The sequence below is a fragment of the Panthera onca genome, chromosome E2 (assembly GCF_046562875.1).
Source record: "Panthera onca isolate mPanOnc1 chromosome E2, mPanOnc1 haplotype 2, whole genome shotgun sequence".
NCBI lineage: Eukaryota > Metazoa > Chordata > Mammalia > Carnivora > Felidae > Panthera > Panthera onca.
In genome coordinates, this window is record NC_138353.1 from 33,082,343 (window position 1) to 33,099,844 (window position 17,502).

A 17,502-nucleotide genomic window follows, 5' to 3' on the forward strand; every position below is an offset into this window, starting at 1 on the left:
AAATACGTCCAAGTTTGCCAAAAAGAATAAGTAAGCAAAAACACACAATGAGCTCTATGCAAATCCAACATGGCTCAGAGTATACACATGGCTAATGACAGATTCAAGATTTCCCCTTCTTTTAAGAAGAATTGAAGCACAATTTGCGAGGAGCACCGGGTGATGTATGGAAGTGTTGAATCACTAATATCGTATACCTGAAACTGATATAAGACTGTGTGTTAACTATACTGGAATTAAAATTAAAAAATTTTTTCTAATTAAAAAAACTTAGACTAAATTGGACAATATTCTTAGGGAAACATAAATATGGAAATTAGTTTGCTGTTTAAAATACACAATTAGGGGCCCATGCGTGGCTCAGTCAGTTAAGTATCCAACTCCGGATTGGCTCAGGTTGTGATCTCACAGTTCGAGTTTGAACTCCACGTTGGGCTCTGCACTGAGAGTGCAGAGCCTGCTTGGGATTCTCTCTCTCTCTCTCTCTCTGCCCCTTCCCCACTCAATCTCTCTCTCAAAAATAAATAAACAAACCTAAAAATAAAATAAATAAAATAAAATAAAATAAAATAAAATAAAATAAAATAAAATAAAATAAATTGTCCGGAAGTTAAATATTTAAAAGTTTAAAAATAAATATTTATCTAAAAAAAAAAAAAAAAGAATGAAGCACACATACCTATCCTTAGAAATCCCAGGTGACAAATCATTTTTTAAAAAATGCTCTCTAAATATCTGAGCACTATAGCGAATGTGAGTTAATTCACAAGGATTACTCTTTACACCTTTACAGTATCAACATGAATACACATTAGTTTTGCAAACAAAAAGGCAAACAAGTAAATTGTTTGCATCTTCATTACACAAAAGCACAGGGATATATGCTTTAAATGCTATATTATGAGGTTGTGAGAGGCACACGTGAGGATAAATTGTCATTTTAAAAATTCCTTTCCTCCCCACCCATGCCCCATAAGGACCTCCTGTTGTTATAAGCCTGTAATATATTTCATAGAATATAGTTAGGTGACAATATAAAAGTAATCATATATTACTTACAGTAAAAATCTTCCATTGTTAATATCCTATTTCTTGACCTGAGTGCTGGTCACATGGGTGCATTCCCTTTATGAAAGCTCTATACAATTTTCTGAATGCACGTTAAGCTTCAACCAAATTTTTTGAAAACATTTTCTTGTGACTGCACTGCTGAAGTGTACAAATACTTATATGTTGTTTTACAGCCAACAAATTTATTCCTATAAACTTGAAGGTAAAAAAAATTTTTGTAACATAATCATAGTTTAAGTGTTCCCAAGAAGTTCATTATTTAAATAAACGATGTGGATTATAGCTCTGGCTTGGCCACTAACTAGTGTTGGAATTTGAGCCTCTTGGCGCCTCCCTTTTCTCTCCCAATTAAAAAAGGCTGGATGAGTTACTGCCCAGTGTCTCTTCCAGCTTCAGTATTACTGGAGACTGGGTAACAGGCCAAATAAGAAGTGAGAATCCTTTGGTGAATCTTTTTGTAAACCAACAACCCACTTCCTGGTTTATCTCTTTTGTAAACAAGAATTTAATAGGGGGAGAAAGCTGGAGTGAACAAAAACCCAGCTGAGTGACAGCCTTGACCCATATGACTCGGCTGTAAACCACAAGCCTTAGTCTAGTCACATAATGTCAGAGCCCCAAAGAGAGGAGAAGCTGCTAAGTATCTCCTCCATTAAAGTCTGAAAGTCCGGGGCACCTGGCTGGCTCAGTCGGTTGAGCATCCGACTTCGGCTCAGGTCATGATCTCACAGTTCGTGAGTTTGAGTCCTGTGTCAGGCTCTGTGCTGATGGCCTGGAGCCTGCTTCAGATTTTGTGTCTCCCTCTCTCTCTGTCCCTTCCCCGCTCTCTCTCTCTCTCTCTCTCTCTCTCAAAAATAAATAAACATTAAAAGAATTTTTTTAAAAAGTCTGAGAATCAGTAAGATGAGGATTAACCTTTTCCTGCCAAAAGAACTGTGCAAGGTTTTCAGTGGGGCTAAGTTTAGTAAAAGGACCAAACATTTAGTCAGCTCCTGCTGAACACCAAGCTTCCTGGTAACTGCAGGGTATCAAATAGCAAAAAAGGCAGACAGAACTCGGCCCAATGAGTCTTAGGGCTTGTGGGAGACACAGACAAGTAAACAATCAATTATAGGGGGATTTGTATAATAAGTGCTGTGAAGGCAGACATGGAAGACACCGTGTGAGCAAGCACAGGAAGGGCACATAGCCCACAGTAGGGCCATATTAGGGAGGTTTTCTAGAGCAAGAAATGTCTAAATAATGACCAGGAGTTAGCCACATAACCACGTTTAGCTTACATGCTAGGAGGAAGTATGGCCTAGGACAGGCTCAGGAGTCAGACTACTCAGCTTCAATTCCCTGTGCTACCACTAAATAGCTGTGTGAGTCTGAGTAGGGCTCCTACACTCTCACTAAGCCTCACCTTCCCTATCCACAAAATGGGAATAATAATAGTACTCATGGATTCTTACAAGGATTAAGTGAGAGAATCCATGTTAGCACAGAGTCTAACTACTACCATTGTTATTATTAACAGTGAGATAGATGTGGGGAGGGGACCACAGAACGTCTCTGCATAAACTGGCCCAGAGGAGACAAAGAATATGGCCATTTTGTGTCCTGAGAGTGGACCAGTCCAGCTGGACAGAAGGGAGGAGGCGATGAGATAAGGCTGGAGCAGAAGGCAGGCAGTAGAAGGCAAAAGGCCCTGTGCATTGTATTAAGGAGTCTGGAATTCATCCTGGAAGAATGAGGAGCACTGAAGTGTTCTAAAAGGAGAGGCCCATGACATCCACTATCCACTTTATCAGTAGGGGAGAAACGTGCTGCCCACATAAAAAAACCATTTATGTTGCCCCGGAACATTTAAGACTGCATCAACTACCCACTTTCCTCTACAGAGGATGAGGTCCAGTTGGAATTCAATAGCTTGCTAACATCCCGGGATTCCCTTCCCTTGGTGAGCTGGAAATGCGGCAGCTCAAATAACTGCAGTTAATTCAGGAGAGGCATTACCAAAATAATGTAATTCGGCCTAAGAGACCCAGTTCAGAAAATTAACATAGTATATCTTTTCATGAGCCATGAGCTGCAGGCCTCTCTTGAGTCATTAAACTTGCTCTATTAGATTACAGAAAATCCCAGACAACTAGCACTGCTGTGGCTGGATTTTTGTAGAATGCAGACCTTTTTTTTTTTTCTAGCAGAGGAAAAGTAAGCATAAACCACAGCAGCAGAGTCTTCTGTAACATGAGACTCGGGATACTTCTGCGCTTCCCATCTCTTAAACCTGACCTCTAAGGAGAACTTTAATAAGAGCAAGCCAAGCTTCTCGGGATGAATAAGTGAAGCCCATAAGGGATGGATGTAAGGTCTGACATGACTCAACACTTATAAATGATCTGGAAGAAGAAGTAAGCAGTCAGCCTCTGATGCAGACACCCTTGTGTGCTTCCGGGTAGTTTAAAGCCAAGGTTCGGAGGACCATCTGTGGGAGGGTAAGCAAGAGAGTGGTAGATGCAACACAAAGGATATTTGGAAGAGAACAGTCCAAGATCTCCTTGCAAAAGTAGGAACTACCAGTCAGACCCCACAAGTGACACCTGGAATTACGGTGTGGCCCATTAGGCTGCTGGAGCCAGAAAATGTGGGGTACCATCTGGAAGCATACTGAAGGCAAAAGAGAAAGCAAACCACCATTCCTCAGCCTTCTCAATCAAAATGGAGGCACATCTGCTCCTGAAATGCTGTGTGGCTTTCTGGCTACGCACCAAGACACGGAAAACAGAACCTGCCCACATGTTCAAGCATCTCCTGCTTGTCCGCCAGACTCCATGAAATCACATACAGTGTTTTGCACACAGCAATGAGACTTAAATATCAGTAACACCTGCCGTTTTGTTCATGCATTTAGTGAGTATTTACTGCAAACTGGCTGCATGCAAGGCAGCATGCTAGCAACTAGGGGCAACAGCAGGGATGAGATATGTACACTGACCTCAAGTGGCTTACTGTCTAGTAGATGAAATGAGATATGCACATTATCTGTAACACAGGGCACAAAGTAATAAAAACCACAACAGAGGAGCAGATAAAGTGTAACAGAAGCATCCTACACATATTGAAAGGATATTAATTACGTCAATAAATCAAATATATATATGATGTATTTTTATTAACCTCATTCATTTTAAGGTTTAACCTGGACAGTGATGGTCACTGATTTTACTAACTGGCAATTCCATTAATGCCCAGAGCCAGCAGCTGATATTGATCAGCAGGTCATAGTGGCAACAGGAAGATGGAAAGTTTCTGAATGAAGCTGAACTCTGGGGCTATTATTAATAGTGGATATTAAGAAGACGGATATTTTTTTCTGATGGCCGAAGTTAGAAGGAAGACTGAGCTTTTGAGTGAAATCTGCCATTGTTCTGTTGCCTTTGCCCTCAGGGGACTTGGTTTACCCCACAAGGTGCAAGAGCCGTGTCCTAAAACGCTCTTTAATGGAGGAGAATAAAAATCAGGCTCATTATCAGGATGAAGTAGCTAACATCCTGTTTCCACCTAAGTCAGCTTAGAGCAGCCATTTACTATATTACAACTCTGTCCTCCCCTGCCTTATCCCACAGCAAAAGGTACACATTGGATTTAGGAGATTAATTCTGCTTGTGGAACTGCCAGCTCTCGAAAACCCTCATAATCAGAGTTCAAGAGGGAAATCAGTGGTGCTACAGCAGGGCTTGACAGAAAAATATGTTTGGGAGTATGGAATTTCTATTTCCTCAAAGTAATATACTTCAAAGAAACTAGGTATAGGAGTTTTTAATTTTGCTACTTAGATACAAAGCCCTCCCTTCTGCTGTGCTCTGACACAGGAAACAAAGTTACGTGGCTAGCTACCTTTTATAGTCAGCAATGTACATTTTTTCATGGACCTCCTTAATCAATGCAAACAGACTTGCCCCATTCTCCATCATTTCCACAATTACATTTACTTTTGCCTCTGTGTCTATTAGTGGGGGGAGGGGCGTATTTGTACAGGCATCTCCTAGTTACCAGAATGCATTTAACTGGGAACTGAGTTCCTCAATGTAATGAAATCACATTTCAGAATGGAGCAAACCTCTTAAGGTCACATGTTTAAAGAAAAGGAAGATTTTCAAGCATATGACATTATTAAAAATATTAGCAATGAAGTCAATGAAGAAGTCTATGAAGTCTATCCATTGAGTTTCTAATATATCAAGGTATGTTACTAGATGCTATATGTGATTTATTTAAAAGTTGAATATTGGGGCGCCTGGGTGGCTCGGTCGGTTGGGCGTCCGACTTCGGCTCAGGTCATGATCTCACGGTCCGTGGGTTCGAGCCCCGCGTCAGGCTCTGAGCTGACAGCTCAGAGCCTGGAGCCTGTTTCAGATTCTGTGTCTCCCTCTCTCTGTGACCCTCCCCCGTTCATGCTCTGTCTCTCTCTGTCTCAAAAATAAATAAATGTTAAAAAAAAAAATTTTTTTAAAAAGTTGAATATTGGTCCCTATTTTCAAGGAGCTTATAATCTAGTCGGCAAGAGAAGTTTAAAATTACACACAAATTAGATATAAGATTTAATATTAGAGCAATACCAACATGTCTGCTAAGTTCAGGGAGCTTAAAGGATGGAAAATAATGAGAATAAATATTAAATTTCATTTTGAAAGAGCCTGGAATTGTTGGAAAATCATCAAGGCTTTAGGAATTTCTACCTTTCGGAAAGAAAGACCCACTTTGCGAGACATGGTAAAGTTGATGGCCCTACAGGCAGGAGTTTCAGTTTTTGTGTTCTGTTTTCGGTCTTTTTAATTTTATGTTTTATGCTAAAATATAGCATGACACTTAACCTTGCGAATATTCTTCTCCTTCACCTCATCTCCAAAAATGATTATTTTTAACAAGAGTTTCAATTAGGAGTGCCTGGGTGGCTCAGTGTGTTGAGCATCTGACTTTGGCTCAGGTCAGGATCTCATGACTCATGAGTTCGAGCCCCGTGTCGGCTCTGTGCTGACAGCTCGGAGCCTGGAGCCTGCTTCAGATTGTGTCTCCCTCTCTCTCTGCCCCTCATGCCCCACTCATGCTCTGTCTCTCTCTCAAAAATAATAAGCAATAAAAAATTTTTTAAAAGAGTTTCAATGAATTAAGGAATACTTGCATTGTTCAAATCATATTTCATCTGGTTTCTTCTATTTTAAGGATACTGGAATGAGTATTAACTTCTCTGGATGCTCTAAAGTCTACAGTAGGAGCTACAGAATCACAAACGCATTATCGGCTTCATAAGATAGGAATGCTGTTTTAGGGAAGTGCAGATTCCATTTTGTGGGTGTTTTCATAAACAACTGCACTTCTAACTTCAGTTTAAACAAAACAGAAATCTTACCTGTCAACCAAAATAACTCTTAAACTTGAGTTTTAACATGTCATATTATGGGAGTCTTAGCTCTCTGTCTCTCCTCATCTCCAATATGCAAAGAGCCCAGAAAGGTGCAAAACTTAGAGGAGACATCAAAATGAAAGCTGAATATTTGGATTCAAATTGCAGAGGAAGAAAAGGAATATTTTGGAGAATCACAAGGGATATGTCTGTTGTGATTGCTTTAAATCAATTTAAGCACGCACTGCATTTTAAGTAAGTTGTTTGCCTGGTTTGTTTTATTTTTAATAAATAAACATAAAACTATAATCTTAAATGCAGGGTGAGAATCCAGATAATTGCTTTACTTTTATAATTGACAGCATCTGTGTCTCAAAACATCATAAGTCTGAGAGCTACTCTGGGGATGACACACTATGCATTCAAAATACTAGAAGAGGAGAACTTCTTAGTGAAATAACAGCGCACCTATGGTCACTGTATCAGTGTTTCTGAATTTTTATTTCATCCTTCGAGGGTTTTCCAGAAATATGGACCTTTCATATGTTTAGAAAAAGGTAGGATCAATTGCTTTGTTTCTGAATTAAAAACTAAAGTATCCCCGAACTATCCAGCTTCACATCCACACACAGGAATTCTAACATCATAGTTCAAAGCTTCTAAGTCTAATTACTGTGCCAGTATTAGGATTATAATGCACCCCATTCTTGATTATTCAAAGACTAATTATCTAGGCCAGGCACTTAAGCTTGTCCCTATTCCCTTGGTTTTCTGCCATTTGGTTATTTTAAGGTTCACTGGCCTCTTCACATGCCGGGCAGAGGAAATAGAAGATGAAATTCAAATCAGCAAATTTTAACTTCTCATATGATCTACTAAAAATTATGGGATAGAGGAGGAATAGCTAACGGGACAATTGAGGTTCTCCGTGTATTTGATTTATTAATAGTGTTGTCTTTCTCCAATGATAAGCTGGCCAGATGTCTTGAACTAAGTAAAATAACACTTGATTTTGACTCTTTGACCTTCCTATTATTTCACTTTATTGATTAATTTTGTCCCTGGGATTCCAGTTCTTCCTCCCTTTGTCCTTCCTTCTCCCTTTCCTTCCTCACTGTCAGCAGGAGTTACATTTATTTACTAAATGACAGCCCTTTTATTTCTGACTTTGAAGGGGAATCCCTAGGATTTCCAGGCCTTTCCTACCACACTTTTAACTCTGCTAGGTTTGCTAAGCTAGACCCTCAACGCTATATGCTTACATGCTACCCCCAGCAGAGAATGGGGTGTGGCCCTGCTGTAGCTCCCTCGGCTGCAAGTTTTATCATGTCTTGTCACTTTAGATGCTTCTACAGACATTTAAGACGACCCACCATCCAGCCACACCGCTCACTCCACTCCCACTATGTACCTCTGTAAGTGACAAAATCCTTAGCCAATAGAATATAAATCAGAGCATTATTTCTTTCAGTCCTGTCTCTCCATCATTCCTTGTTTAGCAGCCAAACCCACAACAGTTTCCTACAGCTCAAACTGTCAAGGATTCAATCAAAGTTCAGGCCACAGGAAGGAAGGGTCCCCAGGCAAGAATAAGCCTATGAATAAGACTCCCCAAATTCAAAGGATTCATCTTCCATTGGCTCCATGGAGGCACCAAAACCCCTGTTAAGCCTGTAATCTTCTGTCCAACATTAGAAACCACAGGTCCTAGACATAGCCCCAATCCTGAAGGGAAATGAGCAGCTGTCCTCCATATTCCCAAAGCCTAAAAGGTGTATCATGGTTCCAGGATCATGAGGGAAGAGAAGAATTCAGGTTACAGGTCACAGGCTCATATTCTGTTGTCTCACGGTCTATTCTAGTCTGGTCTATGTTATGTGATGAGATGACTCATGTATCCGTATATCTATAGTTGTATCTATATTAACTACACCTATATCTATATATCTATGTCTACACCTATGCCTATATCTATCTAGCAGACACTAAGTGGTTTATATGTATCATATCTCTCCTTACAGCAACTCTGAAATAGGTACTACTAACATCTATCACACATGAGAAACTAAGGTTCAACTTGCCAGAAAATGGCAGTTGGCTTCAAACCCAGATTGTCTGACTCCAGAGTCCATGCTCATTCTATTACACACCCCAGCCCTATATTGAGTCTTATTCCCACATTTTCCCCACATCTCAAATTGCCACCAGCTAAAGCTTACTAGCTAGCTGATAAATAAGACTTTATTCCTGCAATAACTGACCACTTAAGACCTTCCATGTAAGACTACTCTAACTTTACCTCTACACCAGGTTGTAGATTGTAGATCCTTCCCAGGATTCTCCAATTCAGGCCAGGGTCCCCAACAAGAAGACTCTTTTCCAGGTCTCCTTTTCACAAAGTCGACCATGAAGAGCTCAGAAAGAAGGGGAAAAAATCGTATTAACTACAAATGTGTAAATGGCATGTGGGAGCATAGATGGCAAAGAATTAGAAATAACCTAGAAAGTTGACACCAATGGAAAGATCCCAGTAAGTAGTAACATATAGCAATACTTGATAGAGCAATTAAAACAAATAAAATAAAAATATTATAGACATTCCTGAAAGATACAAGATAGACTTGAACAAATGGAAAGTTTCCCCTATTTTTGGATAGGATGATTCAATATCATAAATATGTCAGCTCTTTCTAAGTTTATTTATAAATTTAACTCAATACCAATAGAAATGCCAACAAGATTTTCTGTGGTATTAGGCAAGTTGACACTAAAGTTCATATGGAAAAACAAACATGCGAGAATAGTCAGAAAATACTGAAAAAGAAAACCTATGAGGTTGTGGTAAGGAGGGGGAATTAGCCCTTACCAGACATTAAAACATGCTAGAGAAAGCTTGCAAGTTCCTATTTAGTCTATAGGCTAAAGAAAGGCTTTCAATCATGGTTCAAAACCCTGAGATAATTAAAAAAAAATTAATAAAGCTTGACTACATAAAAATTTTTGTATGGCCAGAGAAAAAACAGTATAAACAAAGTCAAAAGACTTTGATAAAATAGACGAAAACATTTGCCACACATACCACATGCAAGCAGCTAATATCCCTAATATACAAAGAACTCTTAAAAATCCAAAGACAGGGGCACCTGGGTGGCTTGGTCGGTTAAGTGGCCAACTTCAGTTCAGGTCATGATCTCATGGTTCATGAGTTTGAGCCCCATGTCAGGCTCTGTGCTGACAGCTCAGAGCCTGGAGCCTGATTTAGACTCTGTGTCTCCCTCATTCTCTGCCCCTCCCCCAGCTCACTCTCTCTCTTTCTCTCTCAAAAATAAATAAACTTAGAAAAAAAATTTTAAAAATCCAAAGACAAAATCTTAAAATGGAAGAATGAGGGGCGCCTGGGTGGCTCAGTCGGTTAAGCGTCCGACTTCGGCTCAGGTCATGATCTCACGGTCTGTGAGTTTGAGCCCCGCGTCAGGCTCTTGTGCTGACAGCTCAGAGCCTGGAGCCCGTTTCAGATTCTGTGTCTCCCTCTCTCTCTGCCCCTCCCCTGTTCACGTTCTGTCTCTCTCTGTCTCAAAAATAAATAAACATTAAAAAAAAAATTTTTTAATAAAAATTAAAAAATGGAAGAATGACATGAAGGTAAACACACACACACACGATCTAAAGTGGCCCTTAAATGTATAAAAAGTGATTAAACACACTCAGAGAAATGCAAACTGAAACACTGATATCCCATTTCTCATTTATTAGATTGGTGAAAATTTTAAAGTATGACAACACATTCTTTTGGTGAGGCTGTAGGGAAACAAGCACTCACATACATTACTGATGAGAAGGCAAACTGATGAATCCTTCTGGAAGGGAATTTGGCCACATCTAACAAAAGTACACATGCACATATCTTTTGACTTGACTATTCCACTTCTAGGATTCTAGCATAAAGACAGATCTCCAATAATACAAGAATACAGACTGACAAGATTATTCATTGCAATATTGTAATTGCAAAATATTAGAGACAATCTAAATGCCCATACACAGGAGACTAATTGAAAAAAATGTGGTACATCACACAATGGAGTACTGCATTACATGCAGCAGCAAACAAGGAAAAGGAAGATCTCTGTGAACTGATATGTAGGGATTTCTAGAACAAACTATTAAGCCAAAAAAAAAAAAAAATCAAAGTACAAAGGGAATATCTACAGTATGTTATCCTTCATCTAAGAAAGATGGGAATGTAGGAAAATATGTATCTGCTTATTTGTACAAAAGGAATACAGGAAGGATAGACCAGTAACCAATGAGCATAGTTACTTTGTGGTTGTTGGTGGAATAGAAAAGGCAGAAGAAAAAAGGGCACAGAGGAACAGGTAGTAAGGATGGGGGGAGCAATATTTCTCTGAATACAGCTTTTTATGTAACGTTGACTCTCAGAACCATGGTAAAGTTTTATGGTATTATATATACTGTGGATAATGAAAGTCAGGTTTCCAACTGTCACAGAAAAAAAGCTACAATTCAGGAAAAGCAAAAGGCTAGAACAATGTGGTGTTAAATTGTAATCAGAGGTATCAGCATGAACTCATGGATTTTAATATACATACAGGTGGATACATACAGAAATAAATCATACACACACACACACACACACACACACACACACACACACACACTTCTTAGATCTGTCCACTTGATAGAGAGCCGAGAAAAAAATGGCGCTCGGTCATTCAGGCACAGACACCTAGTGCCCAGGCCCTGGTTTCTAAGTAACATTCTCCAATGAAGGGGACCTGGGCTCCTTGGAAAAGTAGTCAGTTCTACAGCTGGGATAGGGAAAGTACAAGATGAGCCTGAATGCTGATGTGTCAGAAAGTAACGAAGTGCTCAAAAAAGCAACGGACCTATTAAAAGGACACAGAAGCCAACCTGAAGGAGCTCTTAATAACCAAAGCTGGGACAATTTGAGCAACAAAAGGACAATAATAATAATAGTAATGGAAAAAAAATAGTAATGGATTATAACCCACAGAATATACAATAAATACTCATGAGACCATATTAGTCTAGATAAATAATCAGAATTAAACAGGGGATAAGCTAGTTACAAGAAGGCAAACACTGTAATATTCCTCATCTATGACATTTTTGGAGTAAATTTCAGGGACACAAAGTAAAATGGTGAAGGCAGGAATGGGGAGGTGATGTTTAGTGGGGACCGAGTTTCAGTTGGGGAAGGTGAAAAAGTTTCTAGAAATGGATGGTGGTGATGGTTGCACAACAATGTGAATGCCCTTAATGCTACAGAATTGTACACTTAAATGTAGTTAAGATGGTAAATTTTATGTTATATATATTTTACCACAATAAATTTTTAAGTGTATTTAGAAAGCAAAAATAAAAACAAATAATAAACAGAGGAGAACGTCCGGCTCCTCCTTACAGTAGAACTCTAATGAATGCAGAAGGAATGAGGGAAAATAAGAAAACCTCCAGGGGCGCCTGGGTGGTAAGTCGGTTAAGCATCTGACTTTGGCTCAGGTCGTGATATCACAGTTCATGAGTTCAAGCCCTGCATGGGGGTCTCTGTCGTCAGTGCGGAGCTGCTTTGGATCCTCTGGCTCCCCCTCTCTCTCTCTGCCCCTCCACCACTCACACTCTCCCTCCCTCTCAAAAATAAATAAACATTAAAAAGAAAAAGAAAATCTCCAGTAGGCAAACACTAGAACATTACTTGCAGCAGCAAGAACTATTGATGGCTGTTAAAATTATTGAGCAAATGAGAAACAAGATATTTGCACAGAGTATCTTCCCCAAAAGATACTTATTAATTACAAAGGGGAAGATATGAACTTTTTTAAAGTGGAGACACTTGGCAGATACCAACCTAGCTACATGATCAAAGGTTCCACCACAACTTGTAAGACATATCAGCAAAGAGACACAACACCTTTTCTGTGATATTCCTGCCAAAATGCACGATCTAAACCCGATCATGAGGAAACATCAGACGTACCTGAACTGAGGGACATTCTACAAAATAACTGGTCTCTAAATCTTCAGAAGAATCAGGATATTTAAAGTCAAGGAAAGACCGGGGAACACCTGGGAGAATGAAGGAAACCGAAGAGACATGACAGCTAAATGTCAACATGTTTCTGAACTGGAACCATTTTCTATACAGGACATTATTGGTACAGTCAGAGAAAGTGGAATGGTTTGAGGATTATAAGGTAGTAATATGTCAGTGTTAATTTCCCGATTTTGATGATTGCAATGCAGTCATATAGCAGAACACCCTCACATGTAGGAAACACACACTGAAGTATTCAGGGGTAACGGGACATCAGGTTAGCAACGTATTCTCAAATTGGTGAAAAGGAAATTACAGGTACTTAACTTGCATGCATAAATTTGAGATCTTGTCAAAACAAAAATATAACTAGTATTAAAAGATAAAGGAATTACCTCACATAATTCCAAATGCAGAGAATTGAGGAAGGAGTAAAGAGGCAAAGAGCAAATCAAAGAGGCATCATTGGAAGATATAAGAGCCCAGAATGGCTAAGAATTTTCCAAGCTGAGGAGGAGAGAAAGTCTCAAGTCCTCAGAGTGAATGTTTACATCAACTGCCAAGACAGAATAACAAAAATAAATCCACATCTAAGCATACCATAGTGAAAATTCTGAACAGCAGGGATAAAGCGAAAATCCTAAATGCTACCAGGAGAGAAGACAGATTACCTACAAAGAGGCAGTCATTAGGCTGAAAGCAGGCTTCTCATGGGTGAATTGACACCAGCAGATGGTAGGGAAATAGCTTCCAAGCAGAAAAGCGAAAATAACGAGAACTGTATATGGAGCAAAACCAGTGTCATTCTGACTGCAGTAGGTCTCAACAGGATATCCCTAAGCAAGAAGAAAACTGAACCCAGAAGGAAGGAGTGGGATATAAGGAACATACCTGGCAAAGAAATTAACAAAATGTATTGGTAAATCTATATAAATATTGATTGCTAATAATAATCATAACAACAACTAATTTTTTGCCTTAATTTAAAAACTGATAAAACCAACAATAAAATGGCAGATTGAAGAAAGGATTCTTTGGGTAATTAAAGCCCTGATAAATTTCTTGTCTTGTTCAGAAGGAGAAGAGAATGACTGAAGAGTTATAGACTTTGGGCAGAGAGCTTAAAGTGAACGTTAAAAATGTAAAAAAAAAAAAAAATTTAAACATAGAATCTAAAATTTTCAAACTCCTGGAGTAGAGGTTGAGGAAAGAATAATAAAAATGCATAAATCCAAAGTAGAGCAAGAAATTATTTTTAAGTAGATAAAACCTGGTAAATAAAAAATAACATAAGGTGGTAGAAATAAGTCCAACTATGTCATTCATCACAATCAATGGAAACTGATTAAACTCAGCTAAGCAAGTTACTTTGTGGATAAAGGAGTAACATCAGCAATGAGAAACTTTCAAGAGACATACATAAAACAAATAAAGAAAATAAAGAGATGGAGAAAGATAGCCCAGGAAAATACTAAGCAAAAGATTTTGAGTGAGCAATTGTGATCATAGATAAAACAGAATTTAAGGCTAAAGCATTAACAGAGATAAAGAGCTTCATTCTAAAATGACTTTTTGAAGTCTGGAAAAAAATATAACTATCATGAACTTGTATGCATCTACTAGTAGAGCTTAGGTGTATATAAGCAAAAAAAAAAAAAAAAAAAAGAATTACAAAGAAAATTGGATAATCCACATTCATAGTAGGAGATTTTAACGTTAACTCTCTCAGACACTGATAGACAAGTCTGACAGAGAAGCACACAACACAATTAACAAACATGATGTATAGTACAGATCATTAAGAGAACACTACATTTTTCATGTATATGTGGCATAGTTACAAAAATTAACCATTAAGTCACAAAGGAAGTTTCAACAAAATTTAAAAAATCAGTAGCATACAGTTTGCATTCTCTGACCACTGTGCAATTAAATTACGAATAAGAAATAAAAGAGAGTAAAACTAAAAACACCCTTATACTATTTGGAAATGAAAACTGCATTTTTAAATAGTCAAATGTTAAAGAAAAAATTACAATGGGAATTGTAAAAGATTTAGAACCAAAGCCAGTGAAAATATTTGTTCTTTGAAAGAGCTCTTTCAAAACTTAGAGGATGTAGCAATACCAACCTGGACCTTTTCCCCTCTTCTCTCCCAGCCCATTCACCTACAGCCATGGCCTAGACAAGCAAATTGCCTTTCTGCCCATCTTAAGGATGGAGAGGGGGTGGGCACCTGGGTGGCTCAGTCATTAAGCATCTGACTTTGGCTCAGGTCATGATCTCACGGTTCATGAGTTTGAGTTCCACTTGAGGTGAACTCAAGCCCCGCTTCTCCCTCTTTCTTTCTCTTTCTCTCTCTCTCTCTCTCTCTCTCTCTCTCTCTCTCTCTCCCTCTGTCCCTCCTGGGATTCTCTCTCTCTCTCTCTCTCTCTCTCTCTCTCTCTCTCTCCCCGTACCCCTGCTCGCTCACTTGCTCCCTCCCCTCTCTCTCTCTCTCAAAAAAAAAAAAAAAATGCAGAAGGGGTGATGTGTTTTCCAATTTAATCACTGTATGGGTCCTAGATTTATCCTGGAGGTCTTCAATCTAACTCCCCACCTTGCTAGGGACCTCAGCTCTCTCTTCTTTTCCCCATCAAGGGTCTATTAAAATTGAAGTTCAAAGGATGAAAACTACCAGGGAATCTAAGGACTTCCCTTACTTGTTTTTCCAGCTTTAAAATTCATCTTAATATTAAAAAAATATTTTATTAAGCATCTGTAGATTTCCTATCAGGAAGGTTTCTTAGGATATCTAGTCCAGCACTTTGCCCAAAATGGAGTGCCACCATCTGCCAAACTAACTATCCCCTCTGTATCTGAATTTCTTCTATAAAATGGGGATAATAATAGAATCTACCTTACAAGTTTGGTGTGGGGAGTCAGTGAGAGTATACATGTGAAGCCCCTGGCACTGGTAAGGGCTTAATAAATGCTGATTATTCGCAGCAGCAGTTGTCCTGTGAAATTGGTACCAATTGAGTAAAAAAGAAATCAATATTATAAAGCAATGTTATCTATGACTATACATGGAAAATTCCTAAGTAAAAAAAAAAAAGTTAAACATGAAATCTAGTAGGGGTATAAAAGAGTACAAAATGGCCAGGTACATTTATCTCAGATGTTTCCATATTTAAATTTTTTTATTCTTAAAAATCAATCAACATAGTTGACCTTATTGAAAGATTAAATGAAGAAACGGCATGATCATCCCAATGGATGTGGTCAAAGCAACAAAATTTAAGCTTCATCCACTGTAATTACCCTCAGCAAGTATGGGGGGAAGAGAGCCTCCTCAGTCTGACAAAATCACTGCAAAACACCAAGAACAAACATCAGAAAAAAAGGTGAATCTTCAGGAGGATTTCCACTGAAGTCACAAGTGAAACAGGAAGTTATTTTTCACCATGTTATTCAACATTATACTGGGGCTTCTACAGCAGTGCTGACAAACAGGAATGTATTCAGATCCACATATGCATTTTAAAATTTTCTAGTAGGCATGTTAAAAAAAAGTAATTAAAAAAAAGGAGAAATTAACCAATACATTTTATTTAATCTGGTATATCCAAATTATCATGCCAACATACAATCAATATAAAAAATTATCAGTGAGTTATTTTACTTTTTTTCATATTAAATCTTCAAAGTCTGCAGGTTTTCTTAGATATACAGCATGATGCAGACTAGCCACATTTCAGGTGCTCAGTTGGCACATGTGAAAGGGTGCTAATCAAGGAAACTCATCAGGCTGACAAAATTTTCAAAGTCTGCAAGTGACAAGCATTGGCAAGGATATGGAAGAAGGACTCATATATTGCTGACAAAATCTCCTTGCCATTTGGAGAACAATGTCTAATATTGGAAAACGTGCATAATATTCAGCCTAATAATTCCACTTTGCAGGTACAGACTTTAGGCGAACTCTCACCTACATGTATAATAAATAGTCTTCAGCATTGCTTGTAATAGGAAAAAGGTGGAAAGACACTAAATAGCCACAAGAAGAAAAAGGAGAGACAAATTGAGGTATACTCACAGAAAGGAATAATATATAGTAGATAAAATGAACTAGATGTAAATAGAGTAAAATGGACCAAGCTCAAGAACAACAATAGAAATATTATATATAATACATATATAACTATATATATTAATATTAATATTACCCAGTGTTGCCCTCAGCAGTTTTTTGCATTTTTGAAAGTTTTCACAATAGTAATCATATAATGTTTCTTTTTTTGTTGTTAATTTATTTATCTGGAGAGACAGCATGAGCAGGGGAGGGGCAGAGAGAGAGAGAGGGAGAGAGAGGAACACAAGCAGGCTCCACGCCAACAGCACAGAGCCCGACGCAGGGCTCAAACTCATGAACCATGAGATCATGACCTGAGCTGAAACCAAGAGTCAGAGGCTTAACTGACTGAGCCACCCAGGTGCTCCAATCATATAATGAACGCTTCTTGCTATCATTGTATGAAGGATGAAAAGTTCTTACTAGCTACACAAAATCAGAATAGATGGCGTTAAAAGGAAATGAAGTTCTACACATAAAGATCTGTGTGTACACCTACACAATGGATGCACACATGCAACTGGCAGAGGTCCAGTCTGGCTTCAGACAGGCTGTGGCCTGTGTCTAGAATAGAATCTTGCACAAAGCAGGTAGTCCATGAGTACTAGTTCAATAAATGCGTGAACAGTGTTGCCCTGGTGGATGGGCACTCAAGGGCCAATTTGCATGAGTGGAGGTTTGCCACCATTGTTGTGCTGTGATTGCTTAAGAACGAGGACTTGGTTTTGCGGGTTCATTTGAGGGTTCACAGTGGGGAACAAAATACAGTGCCCGACCTAGATACTGGCCTTCAGTCCAACTGAGGTGTCTTTATAAAAAGAGGAAGGGTACATCTAGCCTACAGGGGAAATG

The 17,502-nt window shown here is 38.7% G+C and overlaps 1 protein-coding gene across 1 annotated transcript in view; it reads right to left on the reverse strand.

Moving 5' to 3' along the window:
• The window catches only part of CES5A (carboxylesterase 5A), a 288,860-nt gene that overhangs the window by 213,586 nt on the left and 57,772 nt on the right, over positions 1-17,502 (reverse strand). Inside the window, 1 exon segment of the mRNA XM_081791541.1 lies at positions 8,760-8,874. The gene's annotated coding sequence lies outside the window, so the exon portion shown is untranslated.